At 35.8% G+C, this 18,548-nt stretch overlaps 1 non-coding gene across 1 annotated transcript; it reads left to right on the top strand.

Moving 5' to 3' along the window:
- Positions 1-4,141: 4,141 nt before the first annotated feature.
- On the top strand, positions 4,142-4,215 carry TRNAN-GUU. The gene has a single exon. It is a non-coding gene; the product is annotated as a tRNA-Asn (tRNA).
- Positions 4,216-18,548: the final 14,333 nt, after the last annotated feature.

An 18,548-nucleotide genomic window follows, 5' to 3' on the forward strand; every position in this document is an offset into this window, starting at 1 on the left:
TTCGTACTGTTGTAACCCCGTATCATGTAAAGATATTACTAAAAATTAATAAAACTTCAGCCAATCAAGTTTCATTTACATAACTTTATGCATAATAAACTTAAAAAAGTCATTATCTTCTAAAGTCCGTAGTGTTTTAACTCGTATAATGAAAAGATATAAATAAAAATGAGGGAAATTGGCCCCATGCAGGTGTCGAACCTGCAACCTTTGCATTATTTGCACAACGCTCTAACCAATTGAGCTAATAAGCCATAGATTTTCTTGCTTGACAATGCGCCTGACTTGTTATTCCACCCAATCGTCAATACGTGTCCCTCAGGCTATCTGACACGCTTTCCCTCCCGCAAGTTGACACGTGGCTTGCCGGCTTTCTCACGCGCTTTCCTTCCCACAAGTTGACACGAGGCTTGCCGTAAAATTTTCCCTCATCAGAGTCACAATACTGAATCTGGCCTTCAAAGTGTGTTCATTTACCTCCTTGTTCGTGAAAAGACTGAGAAATACTCGAATTTCATCCTTCATTGAAGAACATATCATGAGAGTCGCAATACTGAATCTGGCCTTCAAAGTGAGTTCATTTACCTCCTTCTTGTTCCTGAAATGACTCGAATTTCATCCTTCATTGAAGAACATATTGAACGACTCAGATCTAAAGAAAAATTGTGAATGGTCGTATCATTGATTTAAAGTTCGTACTGTTGTAACCCTGTATCATGTAAAGATATTATTAAGAATTAATAAAACTTGGCCTATGTAATTTTCGAACCTACGACCTCCACGTTTTTAACATGACAATCTTACAACTGAGCTAATTGGGCATAGATTTTATGCACATTATAGATCGTTAGCTCCTAATCTGGCCAATCAAGTTTCGTTTACATAACTTTATGCATAATAAACTTAAAAAAGTCATTATCTTCTAAATTTCGTAATAGTTTAACTCGTATAATGAAAAGATATAATTTCCCATGCAGGGGGGGTTGAACCTACTACCTTCGCATTATTAGCACGACACTCTAACCAACAAAGCTAATAGGCCATAGATTTTCTCGCCTGACAGTGCGCCTAACGTGTTATTTTACCCAATCGTCAATACGTGTCCCTCGGGCTGTCTAACACGCTTTCCCTCCCGCAAGTTGACACGTGGTTTGCCGGCTGTCTCACGCGCTTTCCTTCCCACAAGGACATTGAAACGACGTGACCGAGGAAGAACAGAATGTTGGATTGGGTAAGGAAGACAGAACGTTGGATGTTTGAACCCTCTCAGATCTGAGTGTTTACGCCCTTACGAACCAAACAAACACCATAAACGAGATTAGGGGGAGGAGGAGACTAAAAAATGGAGGAAAAAGGACATTGAAACGACGTGACCGAGGAGAGAGAGTCGCCGAAATATTCTCTAGTAATCGGGGTGAGGGAAACGAAGTCCAACACGAGATCCAACTCACGACCCAAAACCCACAGGCAACCCTAACCGATGTGAGGGGTGGAGAAGATGAAGTCCACCAGGTCGGACCAAAACTCGAATACCCGCAACCTCATTATAGCCAAGCAACCCCATACCTAGTTTACTCCAGTAACCTAAAATACAAAGCTTCGACCCAACAATACAATCAGATACCAACTAGCAACCAGTCAAGTAGTCTAGTTCCTCTGTGCTTGGCCCAAATACCAACATTCAAACAAAAAATACACAGAACACGGTCTAACCCATGATCCACTACACCAACTTGTGTGCCCACATGAACATTAAAGACCCATGCCTCGACCCACTTTGCGACTTGCTCATGTGTCAATGTCCCTCAATGACAGGGTCACTACTGCATACACCGGCCCCTTCGGCTTAGCTTCTCGGAATTTTAGGTTAAAAAACGACATATTTGGCTTGATTTGACATTTTTAACATGAACCTTTACATTTTTTACCTTTCCGAAGCTGATTTTTTTTAACATAGGTAATTATGAATCAATTAATAGATGTCCTAGTGGACAGTTTCAGTTATATCAAGGACGCCAGTGTATTCCAGGCTCACAAATCATCATTTGCTATGCGCTCAGGTAGTATAGAAAATCAGAGTGTCCTTGAGATTCAGGCGTAAGGGTAAACTTGTACAATACTAACTGTTGTAGAAGTTGGAAGCCATTTTAAATCTCTAGTGAGTTCAATTGATTTCAATAATGATAAGCTATTGTATTTTTATTTTACCTTTATTTGAGTTGTCAGAAGTGGGATTTGAACCCACACCCTCTCCCTATTCTTTATAACTATTTTTATAAAGAATAGCACTTTATAAAACAAAACCTTTCTAAGTTATAAAAGTTGGATTTCAACCCACAGACTCACAAGGACCAAAACTTGAGTCCTAAAGCCTTCAACCACTCAACCATCTTAACTATTTATTATGAGATCTAACATTGGTTGAAGAGTGGAATGAAGCAATCCTTATAAGGGTGTGAAAACCTCTCTCTTAAAGATGCGTTTTAAAACTTTTAAATTGACACGATACGTAACATGCCAAAACAAACAATATCTGCTAGCAATTGGAGAGGGACACAAAACATTAACTATAAGGTTGTGGATATCTCTCCCTAGTAGACATATTTTAAAATCGTGAGGCTGATGGTGATACGTAATTAGCCGAAGTAGACAATATCAGAGGTGGGCTTGGTTTGTAACAAATTGTATTAGAGTTAGTTATTGGGTGGTGTGCCAACGAGGTTGCTGGGAACACAAGGAGGTGGATTGTGAGATCTCACGTCAGTTGTGGAAGGGATGAAACATTTTTTATAAGCATGTGGAAATCTCTTACTATTAGATGTGTTTTAAAACTGTGAGGTTGTCAACGATATGTAATGAGTCAAAGTAGACAATATCTAGGCTAATACTCATAATTTGTTGGAATAGTTCAGTTGGTTAGAGCGTATGATTGTTAACCATAAGGTCGGAGGTTCATCTCTCTATTTATCAATGGGAATGAATCATTCCATTTTAGTATGTGGAAAAATTTAACCCTCCAACCAAAGTGGACAATGTCATATAATTATGTAGGTTCGTGATTCCTAACATTGTTATAGTCTTAATTTAACGTTCTTAATAATAATATTGTGTTCTTTTTAGGGGTAGCATCAATACAAAAACATAATGTAAAAAATATTTTGCATAAAGCAGTTACATCATGCATGTTCTAGTGACTCTAGGCCCCTAGAAAACTAGGGTCGTTACATATAATCTACACCTGAACATTATATAACCTAAAGAAAAACCCGTGGCAACTGTCTCGATCAAGGACTCGATTACCGCCTACAAGTAGGTTACTTATTTAGTTGCACTAGATATTACTTTTCCTTTTTGGGTGATCACTAATGGTTAGTTAAGGTCACAGAGCAGGGTCGTCCTGAGCCATCAGTTCTGTATGTACGAGTTGTTGTCCTTATTTTTTGAATCTCGTTCCAATTTTTATCAAATTTTTCTTTGTCACGTCAGTTCTATGTGTTACAAATTATTGTCCTTAGTTTTTGAATCTCCTTCCAATTTTTATGAAATTTTTTCTTTGTTAGGATGTGTCATGAATAATGATTTGAAGTCTTAGAAAGTTGAGTTATTATAGCTGTGCTTTGAAGTCTTTAAAATTGAGTTATTACAGTTCTTATATGCTTGAAAAATCATGTCGTGACAATTTTAAATCTCGAGTGAGTTCAATTGATTTCAAAAAATGATATGCTATTGTATTTTTATTTTACCTTTATTTGAGTTGTCAGAAGTGGGATTTAAACCCATGCCCTCTAATCCCGCATTGGTTTGAGAGGAGAATGAAAGAATAACTTATAAGTGTCTGTAAACATCTCTAGTAGCGTGTTTTAAAACTGTGATTCTGACGACGATTTGTTACGGTAAAAAATGGACAATATTTTTTAGTGTTTGGAAATGGGAACGAAGCATTCCTTAGAAGAGTGTGGAAACCTCTCCCTAGTATACTCATTTTAGAATTGTAAGGCTGATGATGATACGTAATGGGCAAAATCGGACAATATTTGTTAGCGGTGGGTTTCGGCTATTGCGAAAGCTATCAAAGCAAGTCACCAAGCGTTGTGCCAGCAAGGACGTTGGGCCCCCAAGGAGAGTGTATTACAAAGAATTAGCTGGAATAGCTCAGTTGGTTAGAGCGTGTGGCTGTTAACCACAAGGTCGGAGGTTCAAACCCTCCTTCTAGCGATGGTATTAAGTCTACCTACTCTAAATGAATTTAAAGGTAAAGATTGGTTATATATTTTCTTATTATGTTATGACTTGTTAGGATGTTACATGATATGAAAGTATGGTACTTATGATATTGTATACCCCACAATGCTATGTGCACTCCCTTCCCTCCATGGTATACCAATAGTGTGAGTGTATGCTAGTTGAAGCCCAGGTCAATGGGTAGGTATGCGAGCTCGCATGGGAGCAAATGTGTGTGTATGTAAGTCATGAGTAGAGAAGTATGCACATCAAATTCTACCCAGACACGAATATGAGACAAAGGCCATGAAATGATATTTTATGATAACCATGATTTCATGTGCTTGCGTGAGTAGAGAAGTAGTGGAGTTACTTAATGAGTATTTCTTAAAATACTCAAGACATGCACTGCTCTTATTTTTTAGGTAAAGCCAAGGCACCTCTGCACAAATGACGATGTCGAGATGACGACCATGGGATCCAACGTACACAACACTAGGGAGATAGAGGGGTAGGATTAAACGTACAAAGACGGTTAACATCATGAGAAAGAAGGAGAAGAAACAAGATGTAGACAACGAGTTTTGATACGGAGGAATGAAGAAAGGAAAATGCATGGAAACGAGTGGAGAAGACGAAGTCCACCTGCTCGGACCCAAACTCGAATACCTGCAACCTCATTCCAGTCAAGCAACCCCATACCCAGTTTGGTCTAGGAACTAGATACCCACAAACAATCAGTCTAGTAGTCTAGTTCCTATGTGCTTTGCCCAAAACCCATATTCAAGCCCAAATACACAGAACACAGCCCAACCCACGGATCCACTACACAGACCTGTGCGCCCACATGAACATTCAAGACCTGTGCCTCGAACCACTTTGCAACCTGCTCATATGTCATTGTCCCTCAGCGATAGGGTCACTGTTGCATACGCCGGCTCCTTCGGCTCGGGATCTTGAAGTCCTAGGCTAAAAAATGGTGTATTATGCTCGGTTTGACATTTTGACACCGACCTTTATGTTTTTTTCCCTTCTGAAGCTTATTTTTACTTTAATAGAAATATTTAAGGTCAGTATAACGACTTATTTCTGAAGTTCAAGTTAAATTAAATTAGAAATGTAAATTACTAACGAAGCGAGATGGACGTTTTAATAGGAAACAACAACTGACAACACTTGGAGTAACTTCGAGAGACAAAATTCACGCTCGCATGTGTGAGTCATGTGTAGGGATGTACTACACGTCCAATTTTTCCAGACTAGAGGCCACCCCTATGATATTTTTAACAATAGGTTCCTAAGATCATTAGTTGCATGTGTTTGCATTCTCTAGCCTCAATAGTGGAGTCACTTATGAGTATTTCATAAAATACTCAAGCCTTGTGCTACTTCTATTTCAGGTAAGGGCAAGACGCCCCTATATAGGTGACGACGACAACAAAAATAGAGATAATGACATGTGCATAGAATAGTAGTATTTTATTTTCTTAGGCATAGGTTAGTATAGGGCATTTTTACTTTGATGTTTTAATTGTTTTAGAAAGATGCTTTCAAATGAGTAAGTCCATGACACTATTTTAAGATGAAGTTTAAATGCTTAATTTCGTATAAGAGCATAGGATATGATGACGGTGGCAACTTTAGGCTAATAGAAATCTAGGGTCGTTACCGTTGGTATCAGAGCTTTAGGTTATAGATTCAGTAGACTTACCTACGAGATAGGCTTGGCACGTTCCAAGGTTTTACCATCGATGTCCTGTCACCGTCACGTATGTCTTGTATAAGATAAGAAAAAGAAATGCCTTTAATTGCATGTACTTTTTTTGTTTACTAATATTGAATGTAATTTAGTATCAAATATGTTGAGCTCTAACTATATGATTTATGGTAGCATTATGTTCCACCTAGTTGTATTTTTATGAATATGTCATGTTTGCTAAATTATATGTTGTGAATATATGTGATATGATGCAATTTATGTTAGAGAGATATAGACTTAAGAAAAATTATATATTGGTTTTAGAATCATGCCACGTAAAGGGCACGGGAGAGGAGAACGAGGATGGAGACGACCCTGTATTAGAGTTAGAGGAAGAGGTGGAGGTGAAGATATCCCTCCTCGTGAAGGTTTAGTGACTAGAACGGACGCACCTTAAGTTGTGCTACCTTAGGCTATGGACCTCCAATAGCACTGATAGATGAAATAAATCTCACTACAAACCTGATGTGAGAATCGTTTCAGGCACTACGATCATGCTCACTCGACAAGCCAATAGGGTGTGAAAAAGGGAATGAAACCAACAAGCCAATAGGCCATCCTAACTGCTTAATGTTATACATAAGAATTACTATTTCCATTGGTGTGATTCCTTTTAGGGAACCATAAGTAAAACAGCTAAAACTTATTTTTGAACGTGGACAATATCATACTATTATGGAGGTTCGTGATTTCTAATCATCAAGCATTCTCGATGAGATTTCATAGGTAATATTATCTATCATTTTCTATTGAATCAAAACCCTTGAATTGAGTTATAATGTTATAGTAATTTTCCTTTTCTAGTAAATCAAAACCCTTCAAGTGAATTATAATTTTCTAGTTCATTTTTGGGGTATCTTTGAGTTTTCTATCATTGTTACTTAGTCTTAATCGAGCATTCTCGATGAGACTTCATACGTAATATTATCGTCCAACCTTTTATGTTGGATGAAAACCCTTGAATTGAGTTATAATGTTTTAATAATTTTCAGAGGTAGCTTCCGATCGTTGAAATAAAATGTAAATGCAACTTTGAGCCGAGTTTGTTTTAGGTATCCCTTTTAAGGTGTTTGATGTATAATGACAGTACCTATATTGCTCTCTGAGTGTTAAACCTAAATTGAACCTAAGACTGAGTACCTTATTCTGGGGACACTATGGATGCGGCCCACTTTTGTATATGATATAAACAATGTGATCACTAAATTTTACATGTGAAGACATGTGAGTGGGGGCGTCCTATGCAATGAGTATTGCTTAAGATCGGACCATGAAGAAAACCACTCTCACTTTATAATGTCGTTTACTTTTGACATTGATTTTTTCATTCGATGACATAGGTAACTCAATCTTAATCCTGAGCTAACTATGAACTCCTATTTATTCGAAATTATCCTTAGATTCGAATGGGTGAGAGTGGCCTGAGTTAGCCGACTCAATAAGCCTCTCATTTTAGGAGTAAGACTGGGTGAATAGCTGGGGACATAAGGTGTATGATGGAATTCACTCCTACCAGCTTTTAGGAATAGTAAAGAGGTTCTTCCCTTAAGTACTGACTCCAAGTCTTGAACAAGGGGACCCACCCTCTCATTGGCCCGAAAGGGATTCGGTTTGGTGGTTGAACCACAAACCAATTGTCCATTAGAGGATCAGTGGGACTTAAGGAACAAAAAGTAACTTTAGGAGTAAACGGTAAATTGACCTAGCTCTAGTTACGAACAATCTGTGAAGGATCGACTGACTAATCGTGATTTTATCAAATGGACAGAAATATATCTATAGTGAGGGGAGTGCAACAATTAGGCTTCAATAAAGTGTCTTAGTGAATAAATGCTCGTTAATAAGGTTAATGAGATTAGCCAGTCAATCTCAGATCGTTGGAGCCCATGATCTGTAGGTCCATTAGGTCTCTCTGCTAGCTCATATCGAACTAAACCTTAGAACAGGGTGACGAGTGAGTTCGAAGTGTTCGAATTCAAATTAGAGAATACACGCTAAATATATACGATATATTTAACCTCATTTTGTTTTGGTTATGAATTGAACAAAAAGAGAGAATTGGGGATATTTAAATAATATTTAAATATTTTAATTATGAATAGTGATTGATAATCAATATGTGGCGGAATTGATTGGAGTTGACATTTTATTTAATGTTAAATATTAATTAAATTATTTAATTAATCATTTAATATTATGTTGATTTGAAATTAATTATTTAAATTAATTGTTGAATTAAAATGAAGAAAGTCAAAATGTTGACTTTATTTAATGGAAAAATCCATGTTTGAGTTAGTAGAATTTTGAGGTATCAAAATTTGGTTTAACCAAACTTGCATGCTTGTAAAATAAACCCCACAAATTTTAGTGGAATTTTGAGTGTCAAAATTTGGTAATCTCAAATTTGCATGAACATGCAAATATGACTCTATAAATAGAGTGATCAAGGTACATGGAAATTCTTCTTGAAAAACTTTGAGAAAATATCTCAAAACTCTCTTTTTACCTATACTAAATTTCTATCAAGTTTCATCACTCAACGGATTCCACAATCCTATTCTAAGGTCGGAGAATAGTAGGGAAGACACTAGTGGTGGTTCGAAACCATTCGTGAGGAAAAAGAAATTTGAACTACAAAAGGTTAGTATTCAAACTCATTGAGTTTTAATGCTTTTGAACATGCTAGCTAATTTACTATAATTGATGCACATAGAGTGCCTAAGATCCAAATTGCTTCCGCGTGTTAAAATAACACCATCAAAATGAACTAAACTAACATAATTTATGAACAAAGGAAACAAAAAGGTATTTGAAAAGAGAGAAAACCTAAAAAGTAGCAAATTCCCGAATATGGATGCCATTCACCACGAGAAAAACACAAAAAAATTGAAGAAATGGGGAAGAAGAAATATAAGGGAGATGGGGGGCTTTGGAGGATTCAAAGGATGACTATGGTGGGCAAAAATATCTCTAGATGGACTAAATTTTGTCACGTAGCATACATTGGCTAACAAAATAAGCAAGCATCGGAAAATCTATCAATGTTTTTCGATGCTTGTCAATTTAGTTGACCTTTCCCATAAAATTTTGTGCTTTCAGAGAGATATTTTTTCTAACCATGGTAAACCGAATATTGATTCTCATCTTTGCTGCATTTTCATTTATCATAAAAAAAATTATCGAAAGATTTAGAATATGAGTATTGTAGTCTACTAATTCTGGCAGAGTTCGAAATAATGAGTATTCCTAACCAATACGGTGTGTACTAAGTTAGGAATAATGAGTATTCCTGACCTTTGGTATATATAATGTTACATGCTGCTAAAGAAATTAGTAGACAGACTGTGGTTGATTGAGAGTGCGTCTTACATACTAGTCCTAAAATTTTAAATAACCATATAGAAGTAACCTAAGCGAGGCGTAGTTGAATAAAATACATAAATAAAATACCTTTGTAATAGCCCAGAACAAAAAAATAAATAAATAATAAATAAATAAAATACATAATTAAATAAACAAATAAAAAAATTATTATAAACAACAATTATTATTATGTAAAATAATAATAAAAATAATAATAATAATAATAATAATAAATTAACAAATAAGTAAATAAAAACAATTATTCCCTGTTTCTCTCACTGCAGTCACTCTCCCCAATAATCTCTCCTCAACACACCTAACAGTTCGTGAAACAGAAACATGTTGGATTTGAGAAAACAAAATGCCTCACATCAAATTGATAGGATATGGGTTTATAGAGTTGATCAAGATTTATATGAGAGAGAGATTCGAGGTTTCTCCGTAAGTTATATCTCAGATCTCCTTTTCTTTCATCCAATTATTTAGTTTTTTCTAGCAATTTACCTGTTAGAAAGATAAGTCATTATGTTAGAAAGATACGTCATGATCTATAGTAGAAAGAAAATAGAATCTATTAAATTGGCTAAAAGCCATTCCTAACCTAATTGAAAAAGTAACAAACAAAAATATAAAGAATGGTTTAAACAGATTTAACATATCAGAATTTCTTTGCTCCTCCAAAAACAAACACAAGAAGGTTCAGATTTAATTTTGGTAGTAAGAGATATTTTGCTAGAAAGAGATATTGCATTTGAAGAGGTTAGTAGTTTTCCTTTTATTTTATTTAATGATATTAAAAGTCATCATAAACAGAGAGAGATAATAAAAAGAAGGGAAACACAGTAAGAGACAGGGAAGGAAGATTGTGAATATAATCGAAATTAAATGTTAAAGGGTATTAAACACGGTAAGAGAAAATAGAATATTTGGAAACATATATAAATATTTCAAGACCTAACATAAGCAAAGACTCTAACTTTCGCACGAAGTATAACACATAGATCAACATAAATTAGTGAAACAATTTTTTGTAGAAATGCAAACTTGAAACTGATGTCATGGACTCACATAGGTTGACTTGGTTTTCAATGGACTTTCATTAAGGATAACGACAGAACATCAACCTAAGCCAACCAGGTAAGTGACCTTACTATCGGCATGATTATATTTGATGTTGACACGTGCTCCGTGGTTCTATACGCGTCATATATACTGATATGTGTGAATTGTCTGTGGATCGATATGCTTCTTATTTGTTATGTATATGTTGTAATATGTGAATTGTTTGATAATAATTATGGTACGATGTGTTCAATGATATGTTTGAGATAGGATACGATAAGGATGCACAAAACGAAATGTAACGATAGGAGTCAAATACATTCATGAAACATTAAGGTTAGGTTACATACCGAAGTGATATGGATAAGAGAGATTGATGGAAGAATTCTATTAGGCTACGGGTAGAGAGGGATAGGTTTGTGATAGATTGATAGAACAATAGTATTAGGATTGATAGAACGATAGCGTTAGGTTACGTTCTTGTGATGATATGACTGAGGTACGTTCACGTAATGATACGTCTGTGATAGGTATAAGAACGTTAAGGCTATGATAAGTTAGGAAACTATATGACTACGATTTACGTTATGACTTGTTTATGATATGATATATTGTGATGCAATATGTCATGGTATGATGTGTATATGATGAAATGTTATGTTAAAAACATAAAACGTTATGTTAGGTCACTTATATTTGAATGTAAATAGCAAGAATTGTATGATGTGAAACACGATAAACTGTCTGGAATCATAACCCCGATAGGAATATGTATGAAATGTAAATTGAAAATGAGAATGACATGAAGCATGGAACGTGATAGGGGGTTATGTTCATTAATGATAAATGTAGAAGTAGGGGGACCTCATGCATTATGTGTGTTCATGCATCTGGGGGGATACCCCTATCCCATCACGAGGGTAGGACGCGTACATCCAATGGCAGGACAACGATCATTATGCTTGCATAGCGCTGTCGTGACGGTTACTAGTTTTAACGGGTCCCGACATAAGGGGCTCCCAGAGTATGCCCACCAGATAAGGAAACTGGCCCAGCGGTGTGCGAACTAGCTGGTGAGCCAATACTCGCACGTATGGGTTGTGTGTAGAGTATGTGATACACGTCCACGATTACCCATTAGGACAACACTGTAGGGAAAGCGAAACGAAACCAAAGATAGGTCCCATCATTTCATTGCATGTGATTGTTGCATTTATCCCCAATAGTGTGGTCACTTACTGAGTATTTCTTTAAATACTCAAGCCATGTGCTACTACATTTTTCGTACGGCTGACAACGGCATCGCAACTCTCGACCATGGAACATGCATAGGGTAATGGTATTTGTTTTCTTAGACTTGGGCTAGACTAGGTTGTTTCTAACTTAAACTCTTATTCATTTTATTTAGTCTTTTGTGGTGTCGTTTTAAAGATGTTTTGGAAACACGTAAGTCCATGACTGTGTTTTAAGATAAAGGTTATGTTTTATGAAATTTTAATGAAGTCTTCCGCATTCAATGTTTATGGTACGTATACGGTAGCGACCTTAAATTAAGTAGAAAATTTTAGGTCGTTACAACCTTACTAACTTACAAATGATCCGAGTAAAAGAAACTAGGAATTAATGGAGAATAAAATTTAAGAACAACTAGAAAGATAAGTAATAAACTTGTGAATGACATGTTAGCTATCTATTGAGTAAATTAATTACTTATAAAGATTATTTTAACTTTTTTGGCCAAATATGAAGTTGTAGGCCAATCGAGGAGGAGACCACCAGGCTCGAGACAATAAGAAACCTTTTTTGAGTCGGTTTTAAGTACATGTGCTTTTGTTGCTGATAACTTACTTTGATATTTTGTGTGGTAAAATATACTTGATTCACATGTTTTACTTGTCATGTATGAAATTTTTTGTTGTATGACCGATTTTCGAAGCAAAATATCTATGTTAGTGGTAACTCATGTGAATCGAGTTGTCGATGAACAGGTGTTATAGAAGCATTGCTCGAGAACTATGCGGTAACAGCGGAGATCGTTCTAAGGCATCCAGTCGAGTCGGTTTAATTTGGATTTCTACATTTAGTTTTTAATTGTTTGTTGACTATTGGTCAAGTTAAGAAGCGCTGCTCGAGAACTATGAGGTCACAGAGGGTGTCGTCCTATGGAATCAAGTCGTCTGTTTATTTTAAATTTCTACATTTCTTTTTTTTGTTGGTGGTCGGTCAAGGTGAGAAGCTGTAACAAGGAAATTTTCGGATATTTAATTCTTTATCTAGTGGGAATTTCAAGATGCTCAACGACATAAAAATGACCAACAAGAGATAGAAATTTTTACGAAAATTATGAATTTATCGGAAAAAATAATAATAAAATATTTTGAAAGTGGCAAATTACCAAATTACCATAATGATATAGATAATTACGAAAGTGTCATTCTGCTGAAAATAAAAACCTCAGCATGTGAACATATGCACAAAGTCCTTCGAATCTAAAATTCCAGTGGAATTTGGATACAACCTAGAACGTTCAAAGATCATCAAATCCAACAATCATAATTCAAACTCAAAGTTGGTAGCTCACTGATCGAAGAGGATATTTTCGACGAATTATCCAGAAAATTCAGTCTCCAAATCATGACGATTCTGGAGCTCTCAATGTCGGTGGAAGCTTCCCTTATAAAGTCTCAAGTTGGGGCAAAGTTTTAACACAAGAATCGAGTGATGAGAAATCTTAAAATTCGAGTTTGAAGCTCTTAGATTATGGGTTTTTCTTTCTCGGATTTCTTCCAAATTCGAGGGCTATGGTTAATCATTTTCCTTCCTACCAACTCCTACATATTTCATATGGGATTTACAACAAATTTCGTGAAGGAATCAGGTACTGAAAAATTTTATAATCGGCTACCCAACAAAAGGTTTCTAGATATACTCAGGTGAGAAACATGTTTTCCGACGAACTTTGAAAGTTTATAACTTGTGCTACAGACCACGAAAAGGTATGAACTTGGTCTCTACTTCTTACTTGAAACTTCATCTAAAGGTTTCGTGCAGCGATTGAATCCATTAGATGTCTATATATAGCTGTAAAAAGGTAAGACCAGAGGGGGCTAATAAGAAAAAATCGAGATTTTTCTAGCTACCAAGGGAGAAGATGAAGTCCAAGGTCAAAGGTCAAACTTTGACCAATAAAAGTCAAAGATATGTATATGTTGACCTTCCCTCGGTTTTCTCAATTTTAACCTCCTTCTTGACCCGTTCTCACAAAAATCTTTATGGTTCCAGAAACTAGACAAAATAAGGAGTCTTGGAAGGAAATTTGAGATAATTTGGATACTAGAAGCTCAAGAACGGAAATCCCAAATGTCGATGACGAGGTAAGTAGTGACCTTGAACGTTTTGTTAAAAAATACTTGTAGCAATCCATTGGATTTTCCATATGAACCAAGTATGAATTTAGTATATATGAAAGAAAAACAAAAAGAAATGTGAGTTAAGGCCCCGAACTGATCAAAATGCTCAGGATTTAAGTAACGTTAAAATAACCTACTAAATGAACTTTTAGGACGACTTATAAAAATTTGAAAGCCATTGGAACACGTTAAGTAGTAAAACCAAGAATTATTGGTAAAATGACCAAAATGCCCCTAGGACGACTTATTAAAATTCAAGGTCTATACGTGCTTCAAATGGTTTCGTACTTTTTATAAGGTCTATTATGAAGGACATGAAGATATGTTTGAGGTTTCAAGTTGATTGGAGCAAGTTTGGAACCTAAACCAAGTTAGGACCCAAGAAACACCTAACGGAAACACCACAAGAATCAAGACTCTTCTAAAACTCTCTAAAGAATTCCCTATGAATCTATGACCTTTTAGAACAACTCGTGCTAAGATGGGTTCATATGGTTACAAATGTAAGTTACAACTCATGCCTCTAGGAATTACGAACCTTAGAAACTTACAAGATTGAGAACCAAGAACAATATCACACAAGCTTTACAACTACCTAAGTAAGAAGAATGCAAGGTACCACTCCAGGATAAGGGACCAAGGTCCTCAGACACAAAATCTCTACTCATGTCCAAAGTGACCTATGACCTCCCACCAAGCGATGCTTTTTGAGGCCCAAGATTTCTTCTTCTAGGTGGGATGCCCTGCACCATGTTTCCTTTGCAGAATATCATGATTGGCCTCATTTCTCTCACCTAGAAGAGATTCCCTCCGCCATGTTACGGGTACCCAAAAGATTTGCAGGATGTCATTTTCATGTATGTACCGACCACATGACCGTTATGGTTTATCAAGGGGAGTAGTCTAGGGCCATGATGGAACAAGAAGATAGTAAGTTAGCCTAGCCAAGAATAAAAAACTCCTAAGACCTCCCATGGTACAACGTGCTCATGACTTAGACTACGCTGCTTGGAACGTATGAAGCCTTGAGCGTAGGTGTTTAGACTGTATCATAGGGCAAGCCCTAGATGCAGGATTTGACTACATCTCTTGGAACTTAAGAAGTCTTGGATGTTGGTTTTCAGACTATGCCGTTTGGAATGCATGAAGCCTTGGGCATAGGTTAGCGGACGGTATCGGAAGGCAAGCTCTTAGATGCGGGTTAAGACTACGTCACTTGGAACTTATGAAGCCATGAACGTAGGTTAAGACTGTACTGCTTGGAACGCATGAAGCCTTGGTCAAGGTTGGGAGCGGACTCTGAAGCAGATGCCATAGACAAACCTCACTCGTTGTCTTCAACCCATTTGTTTTAAAATGTTTTGTGCCTGTTCCTTATTTTGTGTTTTAAATACTTATGTATAAACTTTATTTTTGATATTATGTAAATATAATTTTTTAAATTCTTTTGTTTATTTCACGAAAAATTTACCCGTCTTTTAGAACCATCGCGACAGCCCGATCCTTATAGAGTAGTATCAGAGCCCAAGGTTTCTCTATGGCCTAGATTAGGAGGACTCCCTACCCAGACCAAGTAAGTATGCCTTTAAACTCTTAACTTCAAGTATGCCTAGAACTTTAAGTTATTGGATGCATGATCATAGGGTTACTATTTAAGATAAGACTTAAGATAACTTAAAAGACCTCAAGGATAAGAGGGTTAGACTTTTAATTTCGGTGACTTATTTCGATGAAACAATATTATTTACTTGTATTGATTTTCAGCAAAAATGGTTAATTTTATCATTTATTCATTTTATTACATACATCCACAAGCATTCAAATAACATACATAAGACTAGAAAATAAAATTTGAATAATTGAGCATACGTTAATGTGATGTCTATTTAAGATTAGAAATAAATTATAGAAAACGATCTAGATGTTGGAGGAATTTCGACATTAGAATTTAAAAGTTAATATCAAAATTACTTGTACGTTTCCTTTAATCATTGACTTTATTTTTAATCTTGGAGTTAGATTAATATCTATAAACATGAAAAAAACTAAATATAAAAGTTGGCTATTGTTCTAGGAATTTAATGGGCTAGAAAGAAGTAAAGCTTAGCCAAATTGAAATAGATCAAAAAACGGGAAGAAAATGTTGGGTTTTATGTCCTAAAACTCATAGTTTGTAAACAAAAACATATTCTATTTTCAATAAAGTTATTATTGTTGTTTCAGTAAACATTGTATTGAATAAAGTGAATTTTACGATTATTAATCTAAATTCAATACACTAAGAACACTCTGGCTATAGTATGATTACTTGAACTATACATAGAGACATAAGAGTGGATCAAGTTCAAGTACATAGTCAAAATGATCTATAGTACAGGGATAAGGCTGAGTACCTTATCCTAGGACACTATGGATGCGGCCCACTTTTGTATATGACATAAACAATGTAATCACTAAATTGTACATGCGGAGACATGTGAGTGGGGGAGTCCTATGCAATGAGTATTGCATAAGATCAGACCATGAAGAAAATCACTCTCACATTATAATGTCGTTTACTATTGAGACTGATTTTCTTTTCATTCGATGACCTAGGTAACTCGATTTTAATCCTGAGCTAACCATGAACTCCTTTTTATTTGAAATTATCCTTTGATTTGTATGGGTGAGAGTGGCTCGAGTTCACCGACTCAATAGGCCTCCCATCTCAGGAGGTAAGACTGAGTGAATGGCTGGGGACGTGGGGTGCAAGATGGAATTCCCTCTTACCCACTTTTAGTGATAGAAGAGAGGTAGTTCCCTTAAGTATTGACTCCAGGTTTTGAACAAGGGGCCCCACCCTCTCATTGGCCTGAGAGGGATTCGGTTTACTGGTTGGACCACAAATCAATTGTTCATTAGAGGATCAATGGGACATAAGAAACAAGAAGTAACTTCAGGGGTAAAACGGTAGATTGACCCAACTCTAGTTACGAACAGCCTATGAAGGATCGACTTACTAATCATGGTTATATCAAATGGACAAAAATATATCTATAGTGAGGGGAGTACAACTACTACGCTATAGTGGAGTGTCCAAGTAGTTAACGAATGTTGGCTAATAAGGTTAATGAGTTTGACCGGTTAATCTTGGATCGTTGGAGCCCATGATCTATAGGTCCATTAGGTCCCTCTGCTAGCTCATATCGGACTAAACCATAGAACAGTGTGACGAGTGAGTTCGAAGTGTTCGAATTCAAATTAAGGAATATGCGCTACATATATACGATATATTTAACCACATTTTTGTTTTATTTATGAATTAAACAAAAAGAGAGAATCTGAGATATTTAAATATCTTAATCAAATATGCGTCAGAATTGATGGAGATTGACATTTGAATTAATATCTAATTAAATAGCTTAATTATCATTTGATATTACTTTAATTTAAAATTAATTATTCAAATTAATTGTTGAATCAAAATCAAGAAAGTCAAAATGTTGACTTCATTTAATGAAAAAATCCATGTTTGAGTTAGTGGAATTTTGAGGTTTCAAAATTTGGTTTAACCAAACTTGCATGCTTGCAAAATAAACTCCACCAACTTTAGTGGAATTTTGAGTATCAAAATTTGGTTAACTCAAACTTGCATGCATGCCACATAATCCCAAATATTTGAGTGGAATTTTGAGCGTTAAAACTTGGTGATATCAAATTTGCATGAACATGCAAACATGACTCTTTAAATAGAGAAATCAAGGTACATGGAAGTTCTTCCTTGTAAAAACCTTGAGAAAAACCTCTTACGAACTCACTCTTCATATATACTAAATCCCTCCCAAGTTTAGTCACTCATCAGATTTCACAATTTCATTCTAAGGCTGGAGAATAGTGGAGAAGACACTAGTGGTGGTTCATAAGGAAAAAGAAATTTGAACAACAAAAGCTTAGTACTCAAAGACCTTGAGTTTAAATACTTATGAACATGCTAGTTATTTACTATAATTGATGTTCTAAGAGTGTCTAAGATCCAAATTTCTTTCGCATGTGTTATATTAACTCCATCAGGTTGAAGAGGGGAATGAAGCATTCCTTATAAGAATGTGGAAATCTCTTCTTAATAGACGCGTTTTAAAACTTTTAGACATACGACGATACGTAACTAGCAAAAAACAAACAATATCTGCTAGTAATTGGAGAGGGGAACCAAGCATTTCTTTTAAGGTTGTGGATACCTCATCCTAGTAGACATATTATAAAATCGTGAGGCTGATGGTGATACGTAATTAGCAAAAGTAGACAATATCTAATAGAGGTGGGCTTGGTTTGTAACAAATTGTATTATAGCTAGTCATCAGGTGGTGTGCCAACGAGGTTGCTGGGAACACAATGTGGTGGATTGAAAAATCCCACATCGGTTGGGGAAGGGATGAAATATTTCTTATAAGCATGTGGAAATCTCTTACTATTACACGTGTTTTAAAACTGTGAGGTTGACGATGATATATAATGAGTCAAAGTAGACAATATCTAGGCTAATACTCATAGTTTGTTGGAATAGTTCAGTTGGTTAGAGCGTATAATGTTAACGATAAAGTTGGGGAGGTTCAAGCTCTCTTTTTAACAATGGTAATGAATCATTCCATTTTAGTATGTGGAAAAATTTAACCCTTCAACCAAAGTGGACAATGTCATATAATTATGGAGGTTCGTGATTCCGAACATTGTTATATAGTCTTAATCTAGCCACC

This window comes from Cucurbita maxima, unplaced genomic scaffold (assembly GCF_002738345.1).
Source record: "Cucurbita maxima cultivar Rimu unplaced genomic scaffold, Cmax_1.0 Cma_Scf00573, whole genome shotgun sequence".
NCBI classification, from domain to species: Eukaryota; Viridiplantae; Streptophyta; class Magnoliopsida; order Cucurbitales; family Cucurbitaceae; genus Cucurbita; species Cucurbita maxima.